The following is a 21,416-nucleotide window of genomic DNA, read 5'->3' on the forward strand; positions in this document are numbered from 1 at the left end:
GGTCTTTAAGCCCATCGCCTGTGGACCAAGGGCAGCTGACGCCTGGGGACACTGCCGCAGCGTGGGCCCTGAGGCCAGAGCCCCGGCCTCGGACAGGCCTGACTGGTGAGCCCAAGGAAGCACGGGGGGCAGCCGGGTTTCTGGACTGAGGCGACAGCGGCAGGGGCCACAGGGACAGCCGTCAGGTGTCAGCGCAGAGGGTGTGTGGGGGCGAGCTCTGCGCTCTCATCGTGAGTCAAAGCAGAGCACCTCGTACCTCATTCGTCCACTCGCCCATTCACTCGGGCATCCTCAGAGCGGACGGGCACTGAGCGGCCAGCTCCTGTCCAGCCCCACGGCCAGCTCAGGCCCAGCCCTTCCTGCCTGAGCCAGCTCTCCCCCAGGACAGCGCACGGCACCTGCGCGTCAGGTCAGAGCCACAGGGTGCCTGATACAACTGCACATCTGGTGTGTGTGTGTGCACTGTGAGTGTGTGTGTGTGGGTGTTGTGTGGGTGTGTATTGTGTGTGGGTGTTGTGCGTGTGTGTATTGTGTGTATGGGTATATATGTGTGTGTGTATAGGTGTGGGTGTATGTGTGTGTGCATGTATGTTATGTATGTGTATGGGTGTATGTGTGTGTATTGTGTGTGTGTCTGTATATGTATGATATGGGTGTGTGTGTGTGCATGTGCATGAATGTTATATATGTGTGTGTGTTGTGTGTGTGTTGTGTGTGTATGCATATTGTGTATATTGTGTGTATTGGTGTGTGTGTGTGTGTATTGTGTGTGTGGGTGTATTGTGTGTATGGGGGGGTGTGTGTATGTATATGGGTGTGTGTGCATGGGTGTGTGTGCATGGGTGTGTGTATGGGTACATTGTGTATATGGGTGTATATGTGTGTGTATTGTGTGTGTATGCATATTGTGTATATTGTGTGTATTGGTGTGTGTATGTGTATTGTGTGTGTTGTGTATGTGTGTGTGTATATCTGTGGGCAGGGCTTAGTTTTGAGCCCTCGAAACTTACTAACGCATTTAATTCTCACAAGCACTGATGACTGGGGCTCGTACCTCCCATTCCTCCATTTCAAAGAAAGGAACAGGAGGCACAGAGAGGTTAAGAGTCTTGCCTCAAGTCACACAGTCAGTCCTGGAAGGCCGCCGCCCTGCTGTGGTTCGGGGATCTGAGAAGGGGCAGGGGGGCACGTCTGCCACAGGCCCCCGGTGACTCTGCCCGCCTATTTGGATGTCTGAAGACATATCATTTGGGACAGGGGTGCCCCTTGCCAATGACAGGGCCACCTGGGATTCGTTAATAATCCAGATTTCTAGGCCCTGCCCTGGCAGGTGCTGACCTGGTGGGTCTGGCGTCAAGGAACTGTGAGTTCAAGGCCACCTGGTGCCTGGTTAGAAGCTCGCCTGCGACATGCTCCCTCTGGACGCCTCGGGACCTGCTGCTGGCATGGCCAGGCCCAGCACAGGGGGCCGCTCAGTGGACCTCTGCTGAGCTCCTAGCTACAGAAACCCGGCCCCAGCAAGAGCTGTGAGCAGCCCAGCATCCAAAGGCCCAACCTCCTACCCCTCTGAGGCACGGACACCCAAGAGGTGGCACCTGTCACCTGGTGTCCCCATGTCCCCTGGGTCCGGTCAGGAAGCCAGGTTCCTGCTGTTTGCGCCTGCAGGCAGCTCCTCCCCGCCCGGCTGGGGAATGCTAACCTGGGAATTGCTGACTTCCCCCACCACCGATAAGGAGGAGGAAGGTCATGGAGGAGACCCGGCCCCTTCCTGGCGGGGCGGGCCGGCTACGGGCGCAGCCAATGACCCGGGCTGACAGCCCTGGCCACCTGATCGGAGCCTGGAGGGCCAGCTTGCTGCAAATGTGTGCCTTCCTGCCGGGACAGGCATCACGTGGCCAGGACCATCGCGAGGGGCCAGAACAGGAGCAGAGGCAGGTGTGGGGCCCCAGGAGCCTCCCTCCTTCCCTTCCCCAGTGGGGTAAGTTCCAGACCACCTACTAAGCTGTCCCCAGCCCCGTGCGTGAGTGCGGAGGGTCACCTGTCAGGACAGGGGAAGCCAGGGGAGGGTGTGCACGGGCGTGCACCCCAAAACCGTCCTGGCTGGGGAGAGGTGGGGCAGTGTTCAAGCAGCCCTGCGTCCGAGGAGGGGGCCGCAAGCCATGAAGCTGGACCGCATCGAGACAGCAGTAGTGAAGCAGCAGCTGCAGACTCTCCCCGGTGGGGGTGGGGTGGGCCTCTTTATGGGCCTGGAGGCTGCAGCCCCAGAGATTCCCATCTTGGCTGAGCCCCTGGCCTGCAAGTAAGGGACCCACCTCTGAGCCTCAGTTTGCCATCTGTGACATGACAGCATGCGTGTTGGGGCCAGCAGAGTGTCCCTAGGCGGTCAGTGCCTGAGTCCAGCAGCAGTGGCCCTGGAGAGGAGTGGAAGCCTGGGGCTGGAGGGCTCGGGTAGGGGCCAGGTCCCTCACCCTTAAGGCTGTCTGCCCTCCTTGGGGATCAGCCCCGGGGGGTCTCTGCTCCCTCTCTATCCCCTAGCCCCCACCCCAGTCCCCCAGGGGCCAACGTCCCTGCAGCCCTGGGGACAGCCCCTCTGTCAAGGGGGGCTTTTGGACAAGGAAGGGTCAGAGGCGGTGAGGGGGGAGCAGCTCTGTCCCCAGGTCCTGGGGTGTACTGCCAACTCTTCGTACAGATGGACTGGTGGTGAGGGGGCAGCTTTGTGGCCCAGGCGAGGCCGTGCACCTCCGACCCTTACGCCCTGTCAGCCTGGCGACCCTTCCTCCTTCCCCCAGGGGGCTGTGGGCGCGGCCCCAGGCAGAGTCTCAGGTGACCCGCGGAGGGGCCTGGCCCAGCGCTGGGTGTCCAGGGTGGGGGATGGGAGGTCGGAGGGTGGAATAACTTGCTAGAGACCACCAGCTCATAGTGGCTGGAACTGGGGTCTCCTCCGAAGGCCTACGTTGGTCTTCCTGGTACCCTGGGGTTGGCAAGGAGAGCCAGGCTCGGCCTCTCTCGCCGTCCTCGTGCAGCTGGGGGAGGCATGGCACAGAGGCGCTCCAAGGCTGGCCCAGGGCCACACAGCAAGTTGGCCTGGGACATGCCCTCCAGGGTCTTTGGCCTTTAATTGTTCTCTCTGTACACTTCCAGGTGGTTCCACCTTACTGGGCCTTTAAAAAAAAATAGATATGATTTTTTTTTAAGAACAGTTTTAGACTTCCAAAACAATTGCAAGTGGAGCACGTGGCGTTCCTGCAGCCCCACGCAGTCTCCGGTGCATTTGTAATGGCTCGTGGACCAGCGTTTGTTCGTTATTACTAAGGAAAGCCCATGCTTCATTCAGCTTCCCTTCGTTTCTACCTAATGTCCCTTTTCTGTTCTAGGACCCCATCCAGGACACCATGGGACAGTCAGTCATCATGTCTCCCAGGGCTCCTGGGCTGGGACGGGTGCCCAGACTTCCCTTGTTTGTTTGTTTAAATTTTATTTTATTGAAGTACAGTTAATGTACAGTGTTGTGTTAATGTCAGCTGTACAGCAAACAAATCAGTCTTATGCATATGTATATACACACACATTCTTTTTCATGTTCCTTTTCGTATGGTTTGTCATAGAATGCTGAAGAGAGTTCCCTGGGCTACACAGTAGGACCTTTTGTTCATCCAGTCTATATATAATAGTTCGCATCTGCTAGCCCCCAGACTCCCACTATATCCTTCCCCATCCCCTTCTCCCCCTTGGCAACCTCAAGATTACTCTCTGTGTCTATGAATCTTTTTCCATTTCATGGGTAAGTTTCTGTCGATATTTAGATCTCACGTGTAAGTGTCTTTCTGACTTACTTCACTGAGTGTGACACTCTCTAGGGTCATCTGCGTCGCTGCAAATGGCATCATCTCATTCTCTTTTATGGTTGAGTCATACCCCATTGGATATATGTGTCATATCTGTCGATAGGCATTTAGGTTGGTTCCACACCTTGGCTCTTGTGAATAGTTGAACTGCTATGAACATAGGAGCGTATGTATCTTTTCTTAAAAGTTTATTTTTGGCTGAGCTGGGTTTCACTGCCGCACGGGCTTTCTCTGGTTGCAGTAAGTGGGAGCCGCTTTCTAACTGTGCTGCATGAGCTTCTCACTGAGGTGGGTTCTCTTGCTGCGGAGCAGGGGGTCTGAGGTGTTCAGGCTCGGTAGTTGTGGCACACGGGCTCGATGGCTCTGCAACACGTGGAATCTTCCCAGATCAGGGATGCAACCCATGCCCCATGCATTGGCAGGCAGATTCCTAACCACTGGGCCAACAAGGAAGTGCATGTCTCTTTGAATTAGAATTTTTTCTGGATACACGCCCCAGTGTGGGATTGCTGGGGCATTTGGTAGTTCTAGGGCTTCCCAGGTAGCGCTGGTGGTTAAAGAGCCTCCCTGACGTGAGTTTGATCCCTGGGTCAGGAATATCCCCTGCAGTAGGAAATGGCAACCCACTCTACTATTCTGGCCTAGAGAATCCCAAGGACAGAGGGGCCTGGTGAGTGTGCATCCATACGGTGGCAAAGACTTAAACACAGCTAAAGTGACCTAGCACAGCATACTGCATGGTACTTCTGTTTTCCCTTTTTAAAGAAAATTCCATACTGTTTTCCATCATGGCTGTACCAACATACATTCCCGCCAACAGTTTAGGACGGTTCCCTTTTCTCCACATCCAATCTAACAAGTTTTTAGTAGGCTTTTTGATGATGGCCATTCTGACTCCAATACTTTGGCCACCTGATGCAAAGAACTGACTCACTGGAAAAGACCCTGATGCTGGGAAAGATTGAAGGCAGGAGGAGAAGGGGATGACAGAGGATGAGATGGTTGGATGGCATCACCGACTCAACGGACATGAGTTTGAGTAAGCTCCAGGAGTTGGCTATGGACAGGGAGGCCTGGCATATCGCATTCCATGGGGTCACAAAGAGTCAGACACGGCTGAGTGACTGAACTGAACTGATTCTGACTGGTGTGAGGTGATACCTCATTGCAGTTTTGAGGTGCGTTTCTCTAATAATTTATGATGCTGAGCATCTTTTTGTGTGCCTGTTGGTCACCTGTATCAGTTCAGGCACCTGTATAGACTTTCCTTATTTTAATTTTTTTGAGGACTTTTGGTTTGGTGCTTTGTAAAATGCCTCTCAATTAAGATTTGTCTGATTCAGTTCAGTCACTCAGTCGTGTCCAGCTCTTTGCGACCCCATGGACTACAGCACATTAGGCCTCCATGTCCATCACCAATTTCCAGAGCTTGCTCAAATTCATGACTATTGAGTAGGTGATGCCATCCAACCCTTTTATCCTCTGTCATACCCTTCTCATCCTGCCTTCAGTCTTTCCCAGCATTAGGGTCTTTTCCAATGAGTCAGTTCTTTACATCAGGTGACCAAAGTATTGGAGTTTCAGCTTCAACATCAGTCCTTCCAGTGAATATTCAGGACTGATTTCCTTTACGATGGACTGGTTGGATCTCCTTGCAGTCCAAGTGACTCTCAAGAGTCTTCTACAGCACCACAGTTCAAAAGCAGCAATTCTTCAGCATTCAGCTTTCTTTATGGTCCAACTCCCACATCCATATATGACCACTGGAAAACCCATAACTTTGACTAGATGGACCTTGGTTGGCAAAGTAATATCTCTGCTTTTTAATATGCTGTCTAGGTTGGTCAGAGCTTTTATTCCAAGGAGCAAGTGTCTTTTAATTTCATGGTGCTTTGTAGAATGCCTCCACTTAAGATTTGTCTGATTGGACAGAAATCATGGCTTGCATAACTCGGTGAGGCTCTGAGCCACACTGTGTAGGGCCTCCCAAGACAGATGAGTCGTGGTGGAGAGTTCTGACAACACGCTGTCCAGTGGAGAAGGGAACGGCAACCCACTCCAGTATTCTTGCCACAAGACCCCCATGGACAGTATGAAAAAGCAGACGGATATGACAGTGGAAGTTCAGCCCCCTAGGTCAGAAGGTGTTCAATATGCTACTGGGGAAGAACAGAGGGCAATTACTAATAGCTCCAGAAAGAATGAAGCCGCTGGGCCAAAGCAGAAACAACACTCAGTTACGATGGGTCTGGTGGTGAAGGTAAAATCTGATGCTGTAAGAACAATATTGCATAGAAACCTGGAATGAATTAGATCCGTGAATCAAGGTAAATTGGACGTGGTCAAGTGGAAGATGGCAAGAGTGAATATCAACATTTTAGGAATCAGTGAACTAAAATGGACTGAAATGGGCAAATTTAACTCAGATGACCATTATATCTACTACAGTGGGCAAGAATCCCTTAGAAGAATGGAGTAGCCATCATAGTCAACAAAACAGTCCGAAATGCAGTACTTGGATGCAACCTCAAAAACGACAGAGTGATCTCCGTTTGTTTCCAAGGCAACCGTTCAGTATCAAGTCTATGCCCCAACCACTGATGCCTGAGAAGCTGACATGGACTAGTTCTATGAAGACCTACAAGGCGTTCTAGAATGAACACCAAAAAACAACGTCGTTTTCGTTATAGAGGACCGGAATGCAAAAGTAGAAAGTCAAGAGATACCTGGAATGACAGACAAGTTTGGCCTTAGAGTACAAAATGAAGCAGGGCAAAGGCTAAGGAAGAGAACACACTGGTCGTAGCAAACACTCTTTGCCAACAACAGAGACGACCCTGCACGTGGACATCGCCAGACGGCCGAGTCAGGTTGACTATATTCTTTGCAGCCGACCATGGGGAAGCGCTATAAGACCAGGAGCAGCCTGGTCCAGGTCATCAGCTCCTTATTGCAGAACTCAGGCTTAAACTGAAGAAAGTGGGGAAAACCTCTAGGCCATGCAGATATGACCGAAATCAAATCCCTTAGGATTTACAGTGGACAGATTCAAGGGGTTAGATCTGGTAGACAGAGTGCCTGAAGAACTGTGCACAGAGGCTCCTAACATTGTGTAGGAGGCAGCAACCAAGACCATCCCGAAGAAAAGGAATGCAAGGAAGCAAAGTGGTGGTCTGAGGAGGCTTTACAAACAGCTGAGGAAAGAAGGGAAGCAAGAGCAAGGGAGAAAGGGAAAGATACATCCAACTTCATGCAGAGTACCAGAGAACAGCAAGGAGAGATGAGAAGGCCTTCTTAAACGAACAATGCAAAAAAATAGAGGATAGCAGCAGAATGAAAAAGACTAGAGATCTCTTCAAGAAAACTGGAGATATCAGAACATTTCATGCAAAGATGGGCATGATAAAGGACAGAAACGGTAAGGACTTAACAGAGGCAGAAGAGTAAGAAGAGATGGAAAGAATACACTGAAGAACTATACGAGAAAGGCCTTAATGAGCAGGATAATCACAGTGGTGTGGTCACTCACCTAGAGCCAGACATCCTGGAGTCTGAAGTCAAGTGGCCTTAGGAAGCATCACTATGAACAAAGCTAGTGGAGGTGATAGAATTTCAGCTGAGCTATTCCAAATCCTAAAAGATAATGTTGTTAAAGTGCTGTACTCAATATGCCAGCAAATTTGGAGAACCCAGCAGCGGTCACAGGACTGGGAAAGGTCAGTTTTCATTCCAATCCCAAAGAAGGGCAATGCCAAAGAATGTTCAAACTACCAGACAATCACGCCCATTTCAAATGCTAGTAAGCTTATGCTCAAAATCCTTCAAGCTAGGCTTCAGCAGTACATGAATCAAGAAATTCCAGATGTTCAAGCTGGATTTAGAAAAGGCAGAGGAACCAGAGATCAAATTGCCAACATTTGCTGGGTCATGGAGAAAGCAAGAGAATTCCAAAAAAAAACCCCACCATCTACCTATGCTTCATTGACTATGCAAAAGCCTTTGTGTGGATCACAACAAACTGGAAAATTCTTCAACAGATGGAAATACCAGACCACCTTACATATCTCCTGAGAAACCTCTTTGTGGATCAAGAAGCAACAGTTAGAACCTTACATGGAACAACCCACTGGTTCAAAATCAAGAAAGGAGTATGACAAGACTATATATTGTTACCCTATTTATTTAACTTATATCCAGGGTATATCATGTAAAATGCTGGGCTGAATGACTATCAAGCTGAAATCAAGATTGCTGGGAGAAACATCAATAACCTCAGATACGTGTCTGTCACAACGAGCCAGGCTTACCATGCGTCTGTCCTGACCCAGTCCTGGCATCAGCCATTTCTCCAAAGATTCTGTGTGCTGGAGAATGGCTTTAGGAACCAAGGTGTCTTATCTGCACTCTGAGTGTGCTTGTTGGTACTTGTGTCTTTTCTTTTAGATCCTCTCAGCTGACATGTATGTGTATGTAAACCCACGCATGGATAGATACGCGAGTGTGTGCACACACCCACATCTATAGGTTAGCCGTGCGTGTTGCTGTTCGGTCGCTCAGTCGCGTCCGACTCTTTGCGACCCCATGAACTGTCCTTGTCCTTCAGTATCTCCCGGAGTTTGCTCTGTTTCACGTCCATTGAATTGGTGACGCCATCCAACCATCTCGTCCTCTGTCGTCCCCTTCTCCTCCTGCCCTCAATCTTTCCCCGCATCAGGGTCTTTTCCAGTGAGTCAGCTCTTCACATTAAATGACCAAAATATTGGAGTTTCAGCTTCAGCATCAGTCCTTCCAAAGAATATCCAGGACTGGTTTCTTTTAGGATGGACTGGTTTGCTCCCCTTATAGTCCGAAGGACTCTTAAGAGTCTTCTCCAACACCATAGTTCAAAAGCATCAATTCTTTGGCTCAGCTTCTTTATGGTCCAACTCTCACATCCATACATGACTACTGGAAAAACCATAGCTTTGACTAGACGGACCTTGTCAGCAAACTGATGTCTCCACTTTTTAATACGCTGTCTAGGTTTGTCATAGCTTTTCTTCCAAGGAGCAAGTGTTTTTTAATATCATGGCTGCAGTCACCATCTGCAGTGATTTTAAAGCCCAAGAAAATAAAATCTGTCACCGTTTCCACTTTTTCTCCTTCTATTTGCCATGAAGTGATGGGACCGGATGCCATGATCTTAGTTTCTTGAATGTTGAGCTTTAAGCCAACTTTTTCACTCTCCTCTTTCACTTTCATCAAGAGGCTCTTTAGTTCCTCTTCATTTTCTGCCATCAGAGTGGTATCACCTGCATATCTGAGGTTATTGATATTTCTACCAGCGATCTTGATTCCAGCTTGTGATTCATCAGCCGCTATAAACTGGTGTGTGTATGTGTATACTAACCTGTCTATGTACATATATCTGTAAGTTTGCCTGTATATACGTGTATTCCAACCTGTGTATACACACACATCTAATGAGTGTTGCTACGTGTAACACATGTATCTCTGTCCAGTGAAATTCAAATTCGCACTGGTGTCTCCATCTCTAAGCCAGCACCCCATGGGTCATTCCAGTTTCCTCTCCTGGGTTTTCTGTAACTCCTGCTCCAACAGTGAGAAACCCGTGTATCACCACCAACCACCATTTACTTAACTGTTGACATTCAGACGGCTGGATACACGTATAGAAGCGTTAAGATTTTGAAACCCAGGCCCCATGCAAAACATGGTGACCAGCTGGAGCCCAGGACACAGAGCTGGGGTCTCTACTTTCAGTCTTCAGCCTGCGCCCATCGCCGGGCTGGTGGGCAGGCACCTCTCCCCTCTGGTCAGTGAGGCTCTTCTTTCATTCACAGTGCAGTTCACAGCTTTGCTGGACTCGGCCTCCATCCTGGGATTCCCGAGTCCCCCTGAATCTGTTTTATTTTCATACATTAAGGTTCACTTTGTGCTATGAAGTTTAAAGTCTTTGGAAAAACGCGCGGCATCAGGTAGCGACCATCACAGGACCACCCTAAAAAGTCCCCAGGGCTTCCCTGCTCAGCCCTCCACGCCGCTGATGTACTGATCCTGCCAGTTTATTCTCACAAAGGCGGGGAATATGAAAACATTCTCACCCCCTTCAGAACACAGAAGGCAGCGCCCGGAGCACTCTGCTTCTCGCGTTCCTCACTTACTGTGGCTCAGAGTTCTTCCCTTGCTGACGCCCTGAGACAGGCTTCACACTGCTCGGTGCCAGTCTAGAGCGTGAATTTTGTGACACCTGGGTCATTTCCAAGGTGTCACTGTTACAGAGCCCCCACTCCCTTGGAGCCCTGCCCTGTCAGAAGCGGACAGTCGTCTGCAGAGTGTTCCCACAGGTGGGGCTTCTGGGCAAAGTGCACTGTGATTTTATAGGAGCTGGCTGGTTGACTGGTAACCCGCCCTCAGCATGGCAAGGCCCTGCCCTCCCCGCAGCCCACCGAGGGTGTGCCAGCAGATTTCAGGGAGGAGCTGGGAGGTGACAGGGCATGTCTTGGGACCCCTTTGTCTTTCTGGTTGGGGGTACTGAGCCTCGTTTTGTATATTTTAAGGACACAGACAAATAGGAACTGTCTGCGTCCATCTGCCCTGTTTCCTGTGGAGTCATTGGTCTCTTCCTCCAGCATGTCAGGTGAGAAGGAAAGAAAAGAAAGTGAAGTCGCTCAGTCATGTCCGACTCGGCGACGCTATGGACTATAGCCCGCCAGGCTCCTCCATCCATGGAATTTTCCAGGCAAGAGTACTGGAGTGGGTTGGCATTTCCTTCTCCAGGGGATCTTCCCGACCCAGGGTTCAAACCTGGGTCTCCCGCATTGCAGGCAGATGCTTTGCCATCTGAGCCATGGGGTCTCAGGTGAGGTTCAGTTAAAACTACCTGCTGGGGGAGGGCAGGGTCTAGCCTGACTCAGAACCAACTCCCACAGCGGATTTTGTTTGTTGAAAATTAAGAGTACAGGAACTGAGATAATCAGCAGACAACCCCAGCTGAAGTTCAGCCTGCAAAAGTACCTGGCCTGTCCTCAGAACTATCAAAGTCATGAAAAACATGGGAAATCTGACAGCTGGTCCCAGCCCAGAGGAGCCTAAAGAGACGAGATGCTGAAGTGCGAGGTCGTGTCCCCAGTGCCCTCCGGGGATAAAATAGGGCACTAAGGAAAGGCCAAGGGACGCTAATGGAGCCTGGACCCCCGCCACGTGTCAGGAGCCACGGCTGGCTCTGAGGCAGGGACCAGGTGGAAGGGGAGACTCGCAGCCGACCCTCAGTGAGGGGTGTGCAGGGAGAAGGTCGGTGCCCGCGGGAGGCAGGGGCAGTGGAAGAAGCAGCTTGTTCCGCTCCTCCTTGTTCTCTCCTGGAACCGGCAGCAATCTGGGAGGGCTCCCAGAGGAGGTGATGGTCAAGCAGGGCTTGGTAGAATATGTAGGAGCCCATCAGGCTGCCACAGGGAAAGGCAGGTATTCTGGGCACGGGAGCAGCTCGAGCCAAGCTCTCCCCATGAGAAATGGCCGAGTGCAGTGACGCACGGACTGCTCCCTTCTTCCTGCTCCCTGACCGGGCGTGGGTGCAGTGGGTGATGATGGGAGACCCCAGGCAGAGGGCGCCCGGCCTCTTCTGGGCCTGCTGTGTCCCTGCATCTCCAGCAGGAATGTGTGTTTCACGTGGCGGGAACCCCCTGGCCTCGCCTGCCTGACCCTTGTGTTTGTGATGAGAATCTAAAACCCAGACTCTGGGGTAGGGGGTCTACTTTGACAGGAGCCCAAAGGCCTCCTGTCGCAGTCCTTGGGTCGTGAAGAGCTGGACATGACCGAGTGCACACACACAATCAGCCTCCCATGAGCCGAACCCACTGTCCCAGTCCCTGAGCTGCACCGGGCCTCCAGCCCTGAGGGCCTTTGGCCTCTTTGCGGGCCCCGCTGCCCAAACGTGGACGCTGTGACGAGGTCTGTCACCCCCTCCTGTCATTTGGCCCCACTTGTGGGCACCTTCCTTCCCCTTCCTGGTAAGGGACGACAAGCCCTGCTCCTTGCGGCCACCACCCGCCCTCCCTCCTCTCGCCCTGCCCTGCCCTGCCCTCTGGCCGTGCTGGGACGTCCACCCGAGCCTCCCTTGCCTGCTCTGACCTATCCTCCAAGGCTGTTCAGGCTGTGGCTGCTCAGTGGTGTCCGACCCTGTGTGACCCTATGGACTGGAGCCTGCCAGGCTCCTCTGTCCATGAGGATTCTCCAGGCAAGAACACTGGAGTGAGTCACCATTTCCTCCTCCAGGGGATCTTCCCACCCCAGGGATGGGAACTGCGTCTCGTGCAGCTCCTGTATCGGCAGGTAGGTTTTTTTTTTACCACTGCGCCACCTGGGGAGCCCTGAGTGTTGGTGACTAGCTGTGTCTGACTCTGTGTGACCCATGGACTGGGCCCGGCAGGCTCCTCTGCCCCTTTAATTCTCCAGGCAAGAATACTGGAGTAGGTTGCCATTCTCTTCTCCAGGGGATCTTCCTGACCTAGGGATCGAACCCAGGTCTCTTGCATTGCCCATTGACTCTATAGTCTGAGCCACTAGGAAAGCCAAGTCAGGTCAGTCGCTCAGTCGTGTCTGACTCTTTGCGACCCCATGGACTGCAGCACACCAGGCTTCCCTGTCCATCAGCAATTTCCAGAGCTTGCTCAAACTCATGTCCATCGAGTCAGTGATGCCATCCAACCATCTCATCCTCTGTCGTCCCCTTCTCCTCCTACCTTCAATCTTTTCAAGCATCAGGGTCTTTTCCAATGAGTCAACTCTTTGCATCAGGAAGCCAAAGTACTGGAGTTTCAGCTTTAGCATCAGTCTTTCCAATGAATATTCAGGGTTAATTTCCTTTAGGATGGACTGGTTGGATCTTCTTGCAGTCCAAGGGGCTTTCAAGAGCCTTCTCCAATGACACGGTTCAAAAGCATTAATTCTTTGGCACTCAGCCTTCTTTTTGGTCCAACTCTCACATCCATACATGACTAATGGAAAAACCGTAGATTTGACTAGACAGACCTTTGTCAGAAAAGTATGGTCTCTGCTTTTTAATGTGCTGTCTAGGTTGGTCATAGCTTTGCTTCCAGTGAGCAAGCATCTTTTAATTTCATGGCTCCAGTCGCCATTTGCAATGGTTTTGGAGCTCCAAAAAATAAAGTCTGTCACTGTTTTCATTGTTTCCCCATCTGTTTGCCATGAAGTGATGGGATTGGATGCCATGCTCTTCGTTTTTTGAATGTTGAGTTTTAAGCCAGCTTTTTCACTCTCCTCTTTCACCTTCATCAAGAGGCTCTTTAGTTCTTCTTTGCTTTCTGCCATAAGCGTGGTGTCATCTGCCTACCAAGGGAAGCCAAGCCCCTAAGCCAATGTCACCGTCTCCAGGAAGCCTTTCCTGACTACCAAGCGGAGTTGATCTCTTCACCTTTGCCACCCTTCCCCACCCATGTACATCCTCAATTTGGGTTTGTCTGAAGTTTTTCTCATGGTAATACTGGGCTCATGGGTTTGGGGGAGGAAGGCCACAGAGGTAGAATGCCCATTTCAGTCCGTCCTGGCAAGGGAGCCTGATGTTGACATGACCTGTCACTGCTGAAGTCGGCCTCGATCCCCCAGCCCAGGTCGTGCTTGTCAGGCTTTGTCCCGTGAAATTACCCTTCTCTTCCATTTCCATGAAGTGCTCCCCAGAAGGAAGTCACCTGCCCAGTCACCCCTGAGGACTGGGAAGGGAGATGCCCCTCCTGGCGGGGTGGAGCAGCCACATAAATCACTTGGAACTCTGCGACGTGGGAGATTCAGCTCTTTCTCCTCCATTTACTTAGGCAATCTTTGATTTATATTGGTATGGACTTAGAGACATTCCTTGTATTGCTGTTGTTGTTCAGTCGTCCAGTCGTGCCCAACTCTTTGCAACCCCATGGACTGAAGCCCACCAGGCTTTTATAACTGGGGTTATCAGCCAATACCAACTTTATTTTGTTCTTTAGATGGTCCCAGCTTTGGCCGTTGTGAGCTCTTGTCCGGACCCTGCCCCACTGGCCTTGGTGATAACCATCAGTCTCTTTTATGGGCCCCTTCTGTGTCTCCTTTGTGGGCCCCTCCCTGCGTCTCTTTGACTTGGTCCCGTCATTGTGGGGACCCGTAGATCTAGCAACTATCCACCCATCTGTCGTCTATCTATCTATCTATCTCACTTCCTGCTTTCTGGGCCTATAAGATGTCCCAGGCTTGCTTACATTTCCCGCCAGGGAATGTGCTTCACATGCTAAGGCCTGGCTTGGAGCCCCTCCTCCAGGCAGCCTCCCTGGCTGTCTCTGGGCAGCTTGAGGGCTGTTTGGTGGCCCTGGCCTCCCTGCTCGTCCTCTGTCACGGTCCCTGTTTCCTTGGCTGTCTTTACCACTAGGCTGAGAGCTCCTGCAGACAGGGCCATCTGATTCACCCATCCACCAGGTCCCCAGTGCCCAGCACTGGGCTGGGCACAGGGTGGGGCCGGGCAGTGCTGCCAGCGGCCAGACCCTGCCCCCACTGGCTCTGATGATGATCATCACTCTCCTTTGTAGGCCCCCCTTCCCCACACCAGGCGGGTGCTGGGCCCCAGGCCAGGGCGGACAACGGAGGCCAGAGAAGTGGACTCACCCAGCTCCTACCTGGATGGAACCTGTGCTGTTCACCTAGCTCGTAGCATGCAGGGTCAGTGCAGCACTAACAGGGCTGGTGTGTGAGGGGCTGGGACCACAGAGCTGCCCTCTGTGAAGGCAGAAGAGCTCTGTGTGCGAGGTAGGTGGAGGCTGTGCCCACCTGCACGGTGAGGGGACACCCTGGGCTCCACACCAAATCAGTGGGTGCTCCGATCACTCCTCCCCACCATGCGGCCTGCGAAACCTGCAGCTGGGTGGCTCGATGTATGAAGGCTGCAGATGTGGGCATCCACCTGCCACAGGCTGCTGCTCAGAGCCTGCAGTGGCCCCGTGGATAAGACCTGAGTGAGTCCCTCCCACCCAGCTGCCCCTGGAGAGCCAGGAAGAAAGTGGGCACCTGGAAACGGGCAGGAGATAGGGGTCAGTGTCCTGCAGGGCTTTGCCTGATCAGAAGTGGTAGCTTGGGGGGCTGCCCCTTCTGCATGTCTGGGACGGGCAGGCCCTCCGCACACAGCTCCTGTTCAGGCACCAATTTGTTAGTCATTCAACAAACGGTTGCAGGTTGCCTAGACAGAAACCTTGAGGATCCTGAGTGTTAATCTGGTGGCACCTGGTTTCAGCCCAAAGGTGCTTGGGGCCATCAGGGCTGGGGAAGGGCTGGCTTGTCCATGTCAGGCAATGCAGGAGGGAGACTCGGAGACAGACGGGCGTCAGTGTCAGCACCAGGATGAGCAGGTGCAAACGCAAAGGACATGGGGGTCACAGCGGGCTCAGGGAGCCCAAGGACCCCAACTGTTTGGAGAACAGGGCAGCTTGTACGTGACAGGTCCGGGGAAACTGAAGGACCAGATGTCAAGTGGCTGGTTGTTCCGCTACTGAGATATGGGGGGAAGGAGGGGTGGGTGGTGGGCCATGAGGCACTTGTCCAGTCCCACAGAGAGGAAGGCCTGGCTCCGCCCTCAGGGCTGAGTGGCACCTGGACCATCTGAGTTGGGTAGATGGCTCTGAAGTCCTCTATGTTCGTGCTCACACCTAAGGGCCAGTGCAGACAGAGCAGAGTGGAGGGTGAGCGGGAGGAGGGTGTGGTCAGCTGGGCAGAGAGTGGTCGCTGAGGGGCCGGTGAGTTGCAGGTGGGGACAAAGCCGTTGGACTTAGTATCCTGGAAAGTGCTGGCAGCCTGGATGAGGGGAATGGGGAGTTGGCCAGGCCAGGCTCAGGAGGGAAAGCAGAGCTGGCTGGGGTGGGGGGCTCTGGAGGTTTTGCTGGGAAGGGAGAGGAGATGGGAAGCGGCCAAACGAATGAAATGGGGGCTGAACCCCCGCCCCCCACCGAGGTGGCATCACCCACCTGCATTTCAGGCACAGCTGAGAGTGACTCTCAGGGGAGTCCTGCAAAAATTCCCCCCGAGCCCTCCTGCCCTGCTCGGCCTGCCGTGAATGATCTGTGCCCCGTTTCCACGAGGGGTCTTGGCTGGGAGGACCCTTGCCCTCCGGGGAGGCCTCTCTAAATTGTGTGCTGCGGCTGGGTTAATGTTTGCTTAGCCAAGTTCAAGATCCATCCCCTGGTGCCTGGGCTGGCAGGAGGTCCAGGTTTCCAGGGGTTGCTGCACCCTGCTTCAGGAATACCAGTGCTCTGGACCTTGTGAGGGCCTGTGGGATCTGGGTATCCCTGGGGTCTCATTTATCCCTGAGCGAGCTCCCCAGGCTCCTGGGGAAATGGCAGCAGAGAAGCCCTCGCCATGCATCCCAGTCTGGGGCCTCTGACTCCTGTCGCCTCCAGGGACCCACCTCCCAACCCCCACCACCACTCAGGGGCCACACGGTCCAGGGGAGTGGGGCGAGCCTGTCCTCCGACGGGAGGGACCTCAGAGACCCGGCCACTGCCAGCCTTGTGGCCTCTCAGAACCTCGTCCCTCATTTTTTTAAAAAGTCATTTTATTTATTTATTTATGGCTGTGCTGGGTCTTCATTGCTATGGGCTTTTCTCTACATTGTGGTGCAAGGGCCCTTATTGTAGTGGTTTCTTCTGCCGTGGAGCACGGGTGCCCAGTCACTGCGTCACGTGGGCTCAGCTGTCTTATGTGAGCTCAGTAGTTGTGTCTCATGGGGTCAGTAGTTTTGTCACATGGGCTCTGTAGTTGCTGCTCTAGCACACAGGCTCAGCAGTCGTGGTTCCCGGGCTCTGGAGCACAGACTCAATAGTCGTGGCTCCCGGGCTCTAGAGCACAGACTCAATAGTCATGGCTCCTAGGCTCTGGAGCACAGACTGAGCAGTCGTGGTTCCCGGGCTCTGGAGCACAGACTCAATAGTCGTGGCTCCGGGACTCTAGAGCACAGGCTCAGCAGTCGTGGCTCCGGGACTCTAGAGCACAGGCTCAGTAGCTGTGTTTCCCGGGCTCTAGAGCGCAGGCTCAGCAGTCGTGGCTCCCGACTCTGGAGCGCAGGCTCAGCAGTCGTGGCTCCCGACTCTGGAGCGCAGGCTCAGCAGTCGTGGCTCCCGACTCTGGAGCGCAGGCTCAGCAGTCGTGGCGCACGGGCTTAGTTGCTTTGCAGTAAGTGGGATCTTCCCAGACCAGGGATGGAGCCCACATCTCCTGCACTGGCAGGCAGATTCTTTACCACTGAGCCACCAGGAAGGCCCCTTATCCCTCCTTTTTAAAGGAAGGGGCTGCCTTGACCTCTGTGGATGTGACAAGATGGTGTGCCAGTCTGGGTCGTGCTCCCATGTAGGCTGGTCCTTTCTGACCAACTCCCTCTGAATGCCCACGTCAGGTTACTTAGGGCATTGACGAGAGAGCAAAGGAGTCCCAGGCCCTGGCCAGCTCACAGGCTGAGGAGGGGAGATAGGGCAGAAGAATCAGTGATTCCTGAGCATAGGGCGACGCCTGCCCGGACAGAGCCTGAGCCGGGGCCAGCGGGGGTGGCGTCTTCAGTCCAGGGGAACTGCTGACCGCTTCCTGCAGGCGCTTCCCCCCCGGCCTGGGGGGGCCACCAGCCTGTTTGGTCCCGATATCCTTGTTTTGCAAAGAGTGGTTCCTGAAATCACGGGGCCTGGAGGTCTGCTCGGCTTTGATGGGGGCTGGTCTCAGCCGCTCAGGCCAGAAACTACAAACACAGACAAGGCCCGTTGGGCACACACACGGGCCCTTTCAGCCCTTTCGGTGGGCCCAGCGGCAGCCAGGTGCCAGGCTCCAGGACAACTCCAGGCTTCTCGCCCCATCCCGGGCTCTGACCTCAGGCTTGGGCGTGCAGGGGAACCTGCCAGAAAGGGCATCTCAGGAGAACTGCCGGGGAGACCCGGGTGGGGCTCAGGAATGCGCGGGCCTCAGAAGGCGTGTCACAGGTGCACCTTACCGATGGGGAAGCAGAGGCTTGGAAAGACGACGGGAATGCTGGGTCCACTCCCTCCCGCGACCCTGGGTGACGGGCTTTCTCTTCCCAAGCCTTAGTTTCCCCATTTGTAAGTTGTAAGCCCAGGGGACTTACTGGACCTGTCTTTATTGGAAGCATTCTTTGCTTTTTTTTTTTTTCAGCTGCACCGTGTGGTGTGTGGGACCCTAGTTCCCTGACCAGGGATCAAACCCAGGCCCCCTGCATTGGGAGCATAGAGTCAACCACTGGACACCCGGGGAAGTCCCAGGAGCTTTCTTAAGGGCTGGTTCTTGGTGATCTTTGATAGTTCAACAGTTCCATCCTAACCAGAGTGGGGAGAGAGGCAGGACGCCGCGCCGGGGACTGTCCTGAGCCAGCATCCAGCATAGAGGGTCTTCAGCCGTCTGGTCATGGCTTCACCCGCTCCCCAGTGAGGCCCTTGCTCTCCTAACAGTGAACATTACACATCCTGGTTCCGGGCAGGCATCCGGGTAGAGGGGGTGGGGGGTGGGGTGCCTTTGTGCTGACTCCTTCCTGCATCAGCGGGGTGGTCCTGCGATGCTTTTCCAGGAATCCCCACCCCACCCCTTCTCTAGAGCAGGGCCCACAGCCAGGGCCAAGTCCCGCCCCAGATTTGCGAATAAGGTTTTCTTGGTGCACGGCTAGGCCCTCTCATTTTCTATCACCCAAGTCTGCTCTGGGGCTATAACAGCTTGACGGCCCGAGAAACCAAAACTAGTTACTCTCCGGCTCTTTACAGAAGGCGGCTGCCGCCCCTTGCTCTGGGGTCACTTGTGTGCTTCCTTCTCCTGCCCAGGCTGCTGGAGTGAACCAGCAGGGAGTAGTAATGTCCTCCCACCCCACACCCGCCCCCTCCCCTGGGGGCCTCTGCATTCCCGGGATTTTCTGGTTACTTATGGCCTGTTGTAGATTAACCCTCAGCCCCCGCCCCCGACCCGGACATCTGCAGTCCTTGGAAGTGGCCGTGGGAGACTTGACAAGCTGCATACCTGGATCAGGCCAGGCACATGTACTCTTCTGACTGGCCCCATTCCACAGGAGGACCTTTATACCCTCTCTTTGCCTAGTCCCTTTTCCTCCAAATTCAGCCGAGGAGCCTCCGCCTCCAGGAAGCCTTCCTGGATTTCTCCCCCCTCTTCTTCCTCTTCTAGCCTCCTCTCTGTGGCTGCACAGACGGCACGACACCACCCCAGTCTCCTTCCAAGTCTGTAACCCCGACTTGTCTGAGCCCCCTCGTGTGTGGGGACCTGAAGGCGCAACTGGGGTGATGGAGCCAAGATGGCTGGTGGCAGGGGTGGCTCTGAATTCTGAAGAATAGAGCAGTCAACCAGGGGGAGTGGGGGATCCATGGAGAGGCTGGACCACATGCTCTCTGGGCTGTCCAGGGGGCCCCAGCTGTGCCTGGGGGGTTGGGCTGGGTCACCCCTCCAGGCTTGAGACTGTGCTGACAGTTCCACACAGTCCCAGGGGACTGAAAATGTTCTGAGATGGCGTGACGGAATTAGAAATTGCTTTTTGTCCTTGTAGGACCGCAACTGTTGCTACTTGCCCCACGAGTAAAAAAGATAAGCGGAGGGTAGAGGGTGGCTGGGGCTTCCCAGGTGGCCCAAGTGGTAGAGAACCCATCTGCAAATGCAGGAGACTGTCAGAGACTCTGGTTGGATCCCTGGGTTGGGAAGATCCCCTGGAGAAGGGAATGGCAACCCACTCCAGTATTCTTGCCTGGAGAATCCCATGGATGGAGGAGCCTGGCAGGCTACAGTCCATGGGGTCGCAAGGAGTCGGACACCACTGAGCTACGTGGCACGCAGCACGCGCAGAGGGCAGGGCACCCCTCAGCCCCTGGCCCCTGGCTCAGGATTAGAGCCCAGGCCGATGTCTGTGGTCCAGGGCTCAGGCGGGAGCCGTCCTGGGGCTCGTCAGGAACTTCTGCCCACGATGGCAGAGGAGAGTCCAGGCAGGCTAAAGTGGGCAGGGGTCACTCAGACCCTCAGAGATGGTTAAAGAGATGCTGCAGCTGGGTCACCAGGGAGCAGGTGTAAGCATTCCAACAGGACGTTCTTGGGAGCTCTTCCTCTGACTGTGTGTGAGTCCCATGCCTTAGGGAGTCGGGGGTCCGCCTCGGCTCCCCTGGAGGCCTTGGCATTGTCCTGGGCCCTGTGTGGTCCAGGGCAGGTCCCGCGTCTCTCAAGTCCATTTGCCGCTCAGTCCAGTGGGATCGTGGCAGTACACTGGGGTGGCCACAAGCCATAGGGCTAGTATTTTTTAAGCGAAGGATAACTGCACAGTGATGGTAAATCCCTGCGAGGGCCAGAGTTGCTGACCTCGGAGGGCGCTCGGAGATCCCCAAGCCCAACTCGCCCATCAGAAGGGGGGGAGCTGAGGCCCAGGGGGTGACAGGCTCCCTCAGAGGGACCCGAAGGCGGGGCTGGGCTGGGGTTGAGACCAGCCTCTCACATGCAAGGCTGTGTGGGGCTGCCCTATGGGGCCGCCTCCAGGAGGGACCCCTTACTTGAAAGACCCCCACCTGAAAGGCTCACGTTCTTCCTCTGGAAGTCTATTCGGGTGCAGTTGCAGACTTGGGGTGCACTCTGTGAAGTTGGGGTGCCATATGCAGAGTTGGTGTATTCTTGCAGAGTTGAGTTACATTCTGAGAAATTGGAGTACAACATGTAGAATTAGGGTGTGCTGTGCAGGGTTGGGGTGCCCTGTGTGGAGTGGAAGAACGCTGGGCACAGTGGGGGAGGCTCATGGAAAGCCCCCGGCCTTGAGCCAAGAGCACAGCTGCAGAGGCGAACAGGATGCGGGTCTCGGGCCGCCGTGGGGCACAATGGCCAGGAGAGGAAGCCAGTCCAGACCCTTTTATGGATGTGGAGCCGTCGGGGGCCTCTTTCAACACAGTTTCCAGAAAAACAGAGCGGGAAGGAGCAAGCAGCTTGCGTTTCGCATAGCATGGGGTTCTGGAGGGCTGGGTGGGGAACCGGGGAGCCCAGCTTCACAGACAGAGGCTGAGAGGAGCGGGATGGGGGTGCGCCCAGGACACACCGTGGCTTAGAGAACGGAGGGTGCAGGGCCCAAGCCTAGCTCCTCTCCTCAGCCCCTGAGGGCCCACGGAGCCCAGGGCCAGCCCAGGCCAGGGGCCAGTGGAGACGGGGACTTCCTGACACCCTGATCCTTCCCCGCTGCCTGGGGAGCCTGGTCCCCTGCTCTCTGCCTTGCAGCAGCCCCTGGAGAGACTTGGGTACTGGGATTTGTCAGATGCAGAGACACCTGTGTACAGCTGACACCTGTGGAAGGATTCTTGCCTCTAGACTAACCCTCGTGACAGCTCAGAGCTAGACCAGACAGTCAGATCCCACCCGGGCCTCCCTGCCGGCCCTTGAGCAGCACAGCCACTCCGGCCTTCCAGGTGGCATCGGTGAACGTGGTGGCCTGCCACGGCGGTGCCTGCAGAGCTCGGACCCTGAGGGGCAGCCTGGCTGGAGACAATGAGCCTGGAGCTCTGCCCTCTGGGGGAGGAGGGGCAGTCAAGGCCG

At 54.4% G+C, this 21,416-nt stretch overlaps 1 protein-coding gene across 1 annotated transcript in view; it reads left to right on the plus strand.

Annotated features, from left to right (window-relative positions):
* The first annotated feature begins 1,836 nt into the window (after nt 1-1,836).
* SH3TC1 (SH3 domain and tetratricopeptide repeats 1) overlaps nt 1,837-21,416 on the plus strand; it is a 62,192-nt gene continuing 42,612 nt past the window's right edge. The window contains exon 1 of the mRNA XM_070791876.1: nt 1,837-1,978. The gene's annotated coding sequence lies outside the window, so the exon portion shown is untranslated. The remainder of the gene's footprint in view (nt 1,979-21,416) is intronic.

This window comes from Bos indicus, chromosome 6, assembly GCF_029378745.1.
Source record: "Bos indicus isolate NIAB-ARS_2022 breed Sahiwal x Tharparkar chromosome 6, NIAB-ARS_B.indTharparkar_mat_pri_1.0, whole genome shotgun sequence".
NCBI classification, from domain to species: domain Eukaryota; kingdom Metazoa; phylum Chordata; class Mammalia; order Artiodactyla; family Bovidae; genus Bos; species Bos indicus.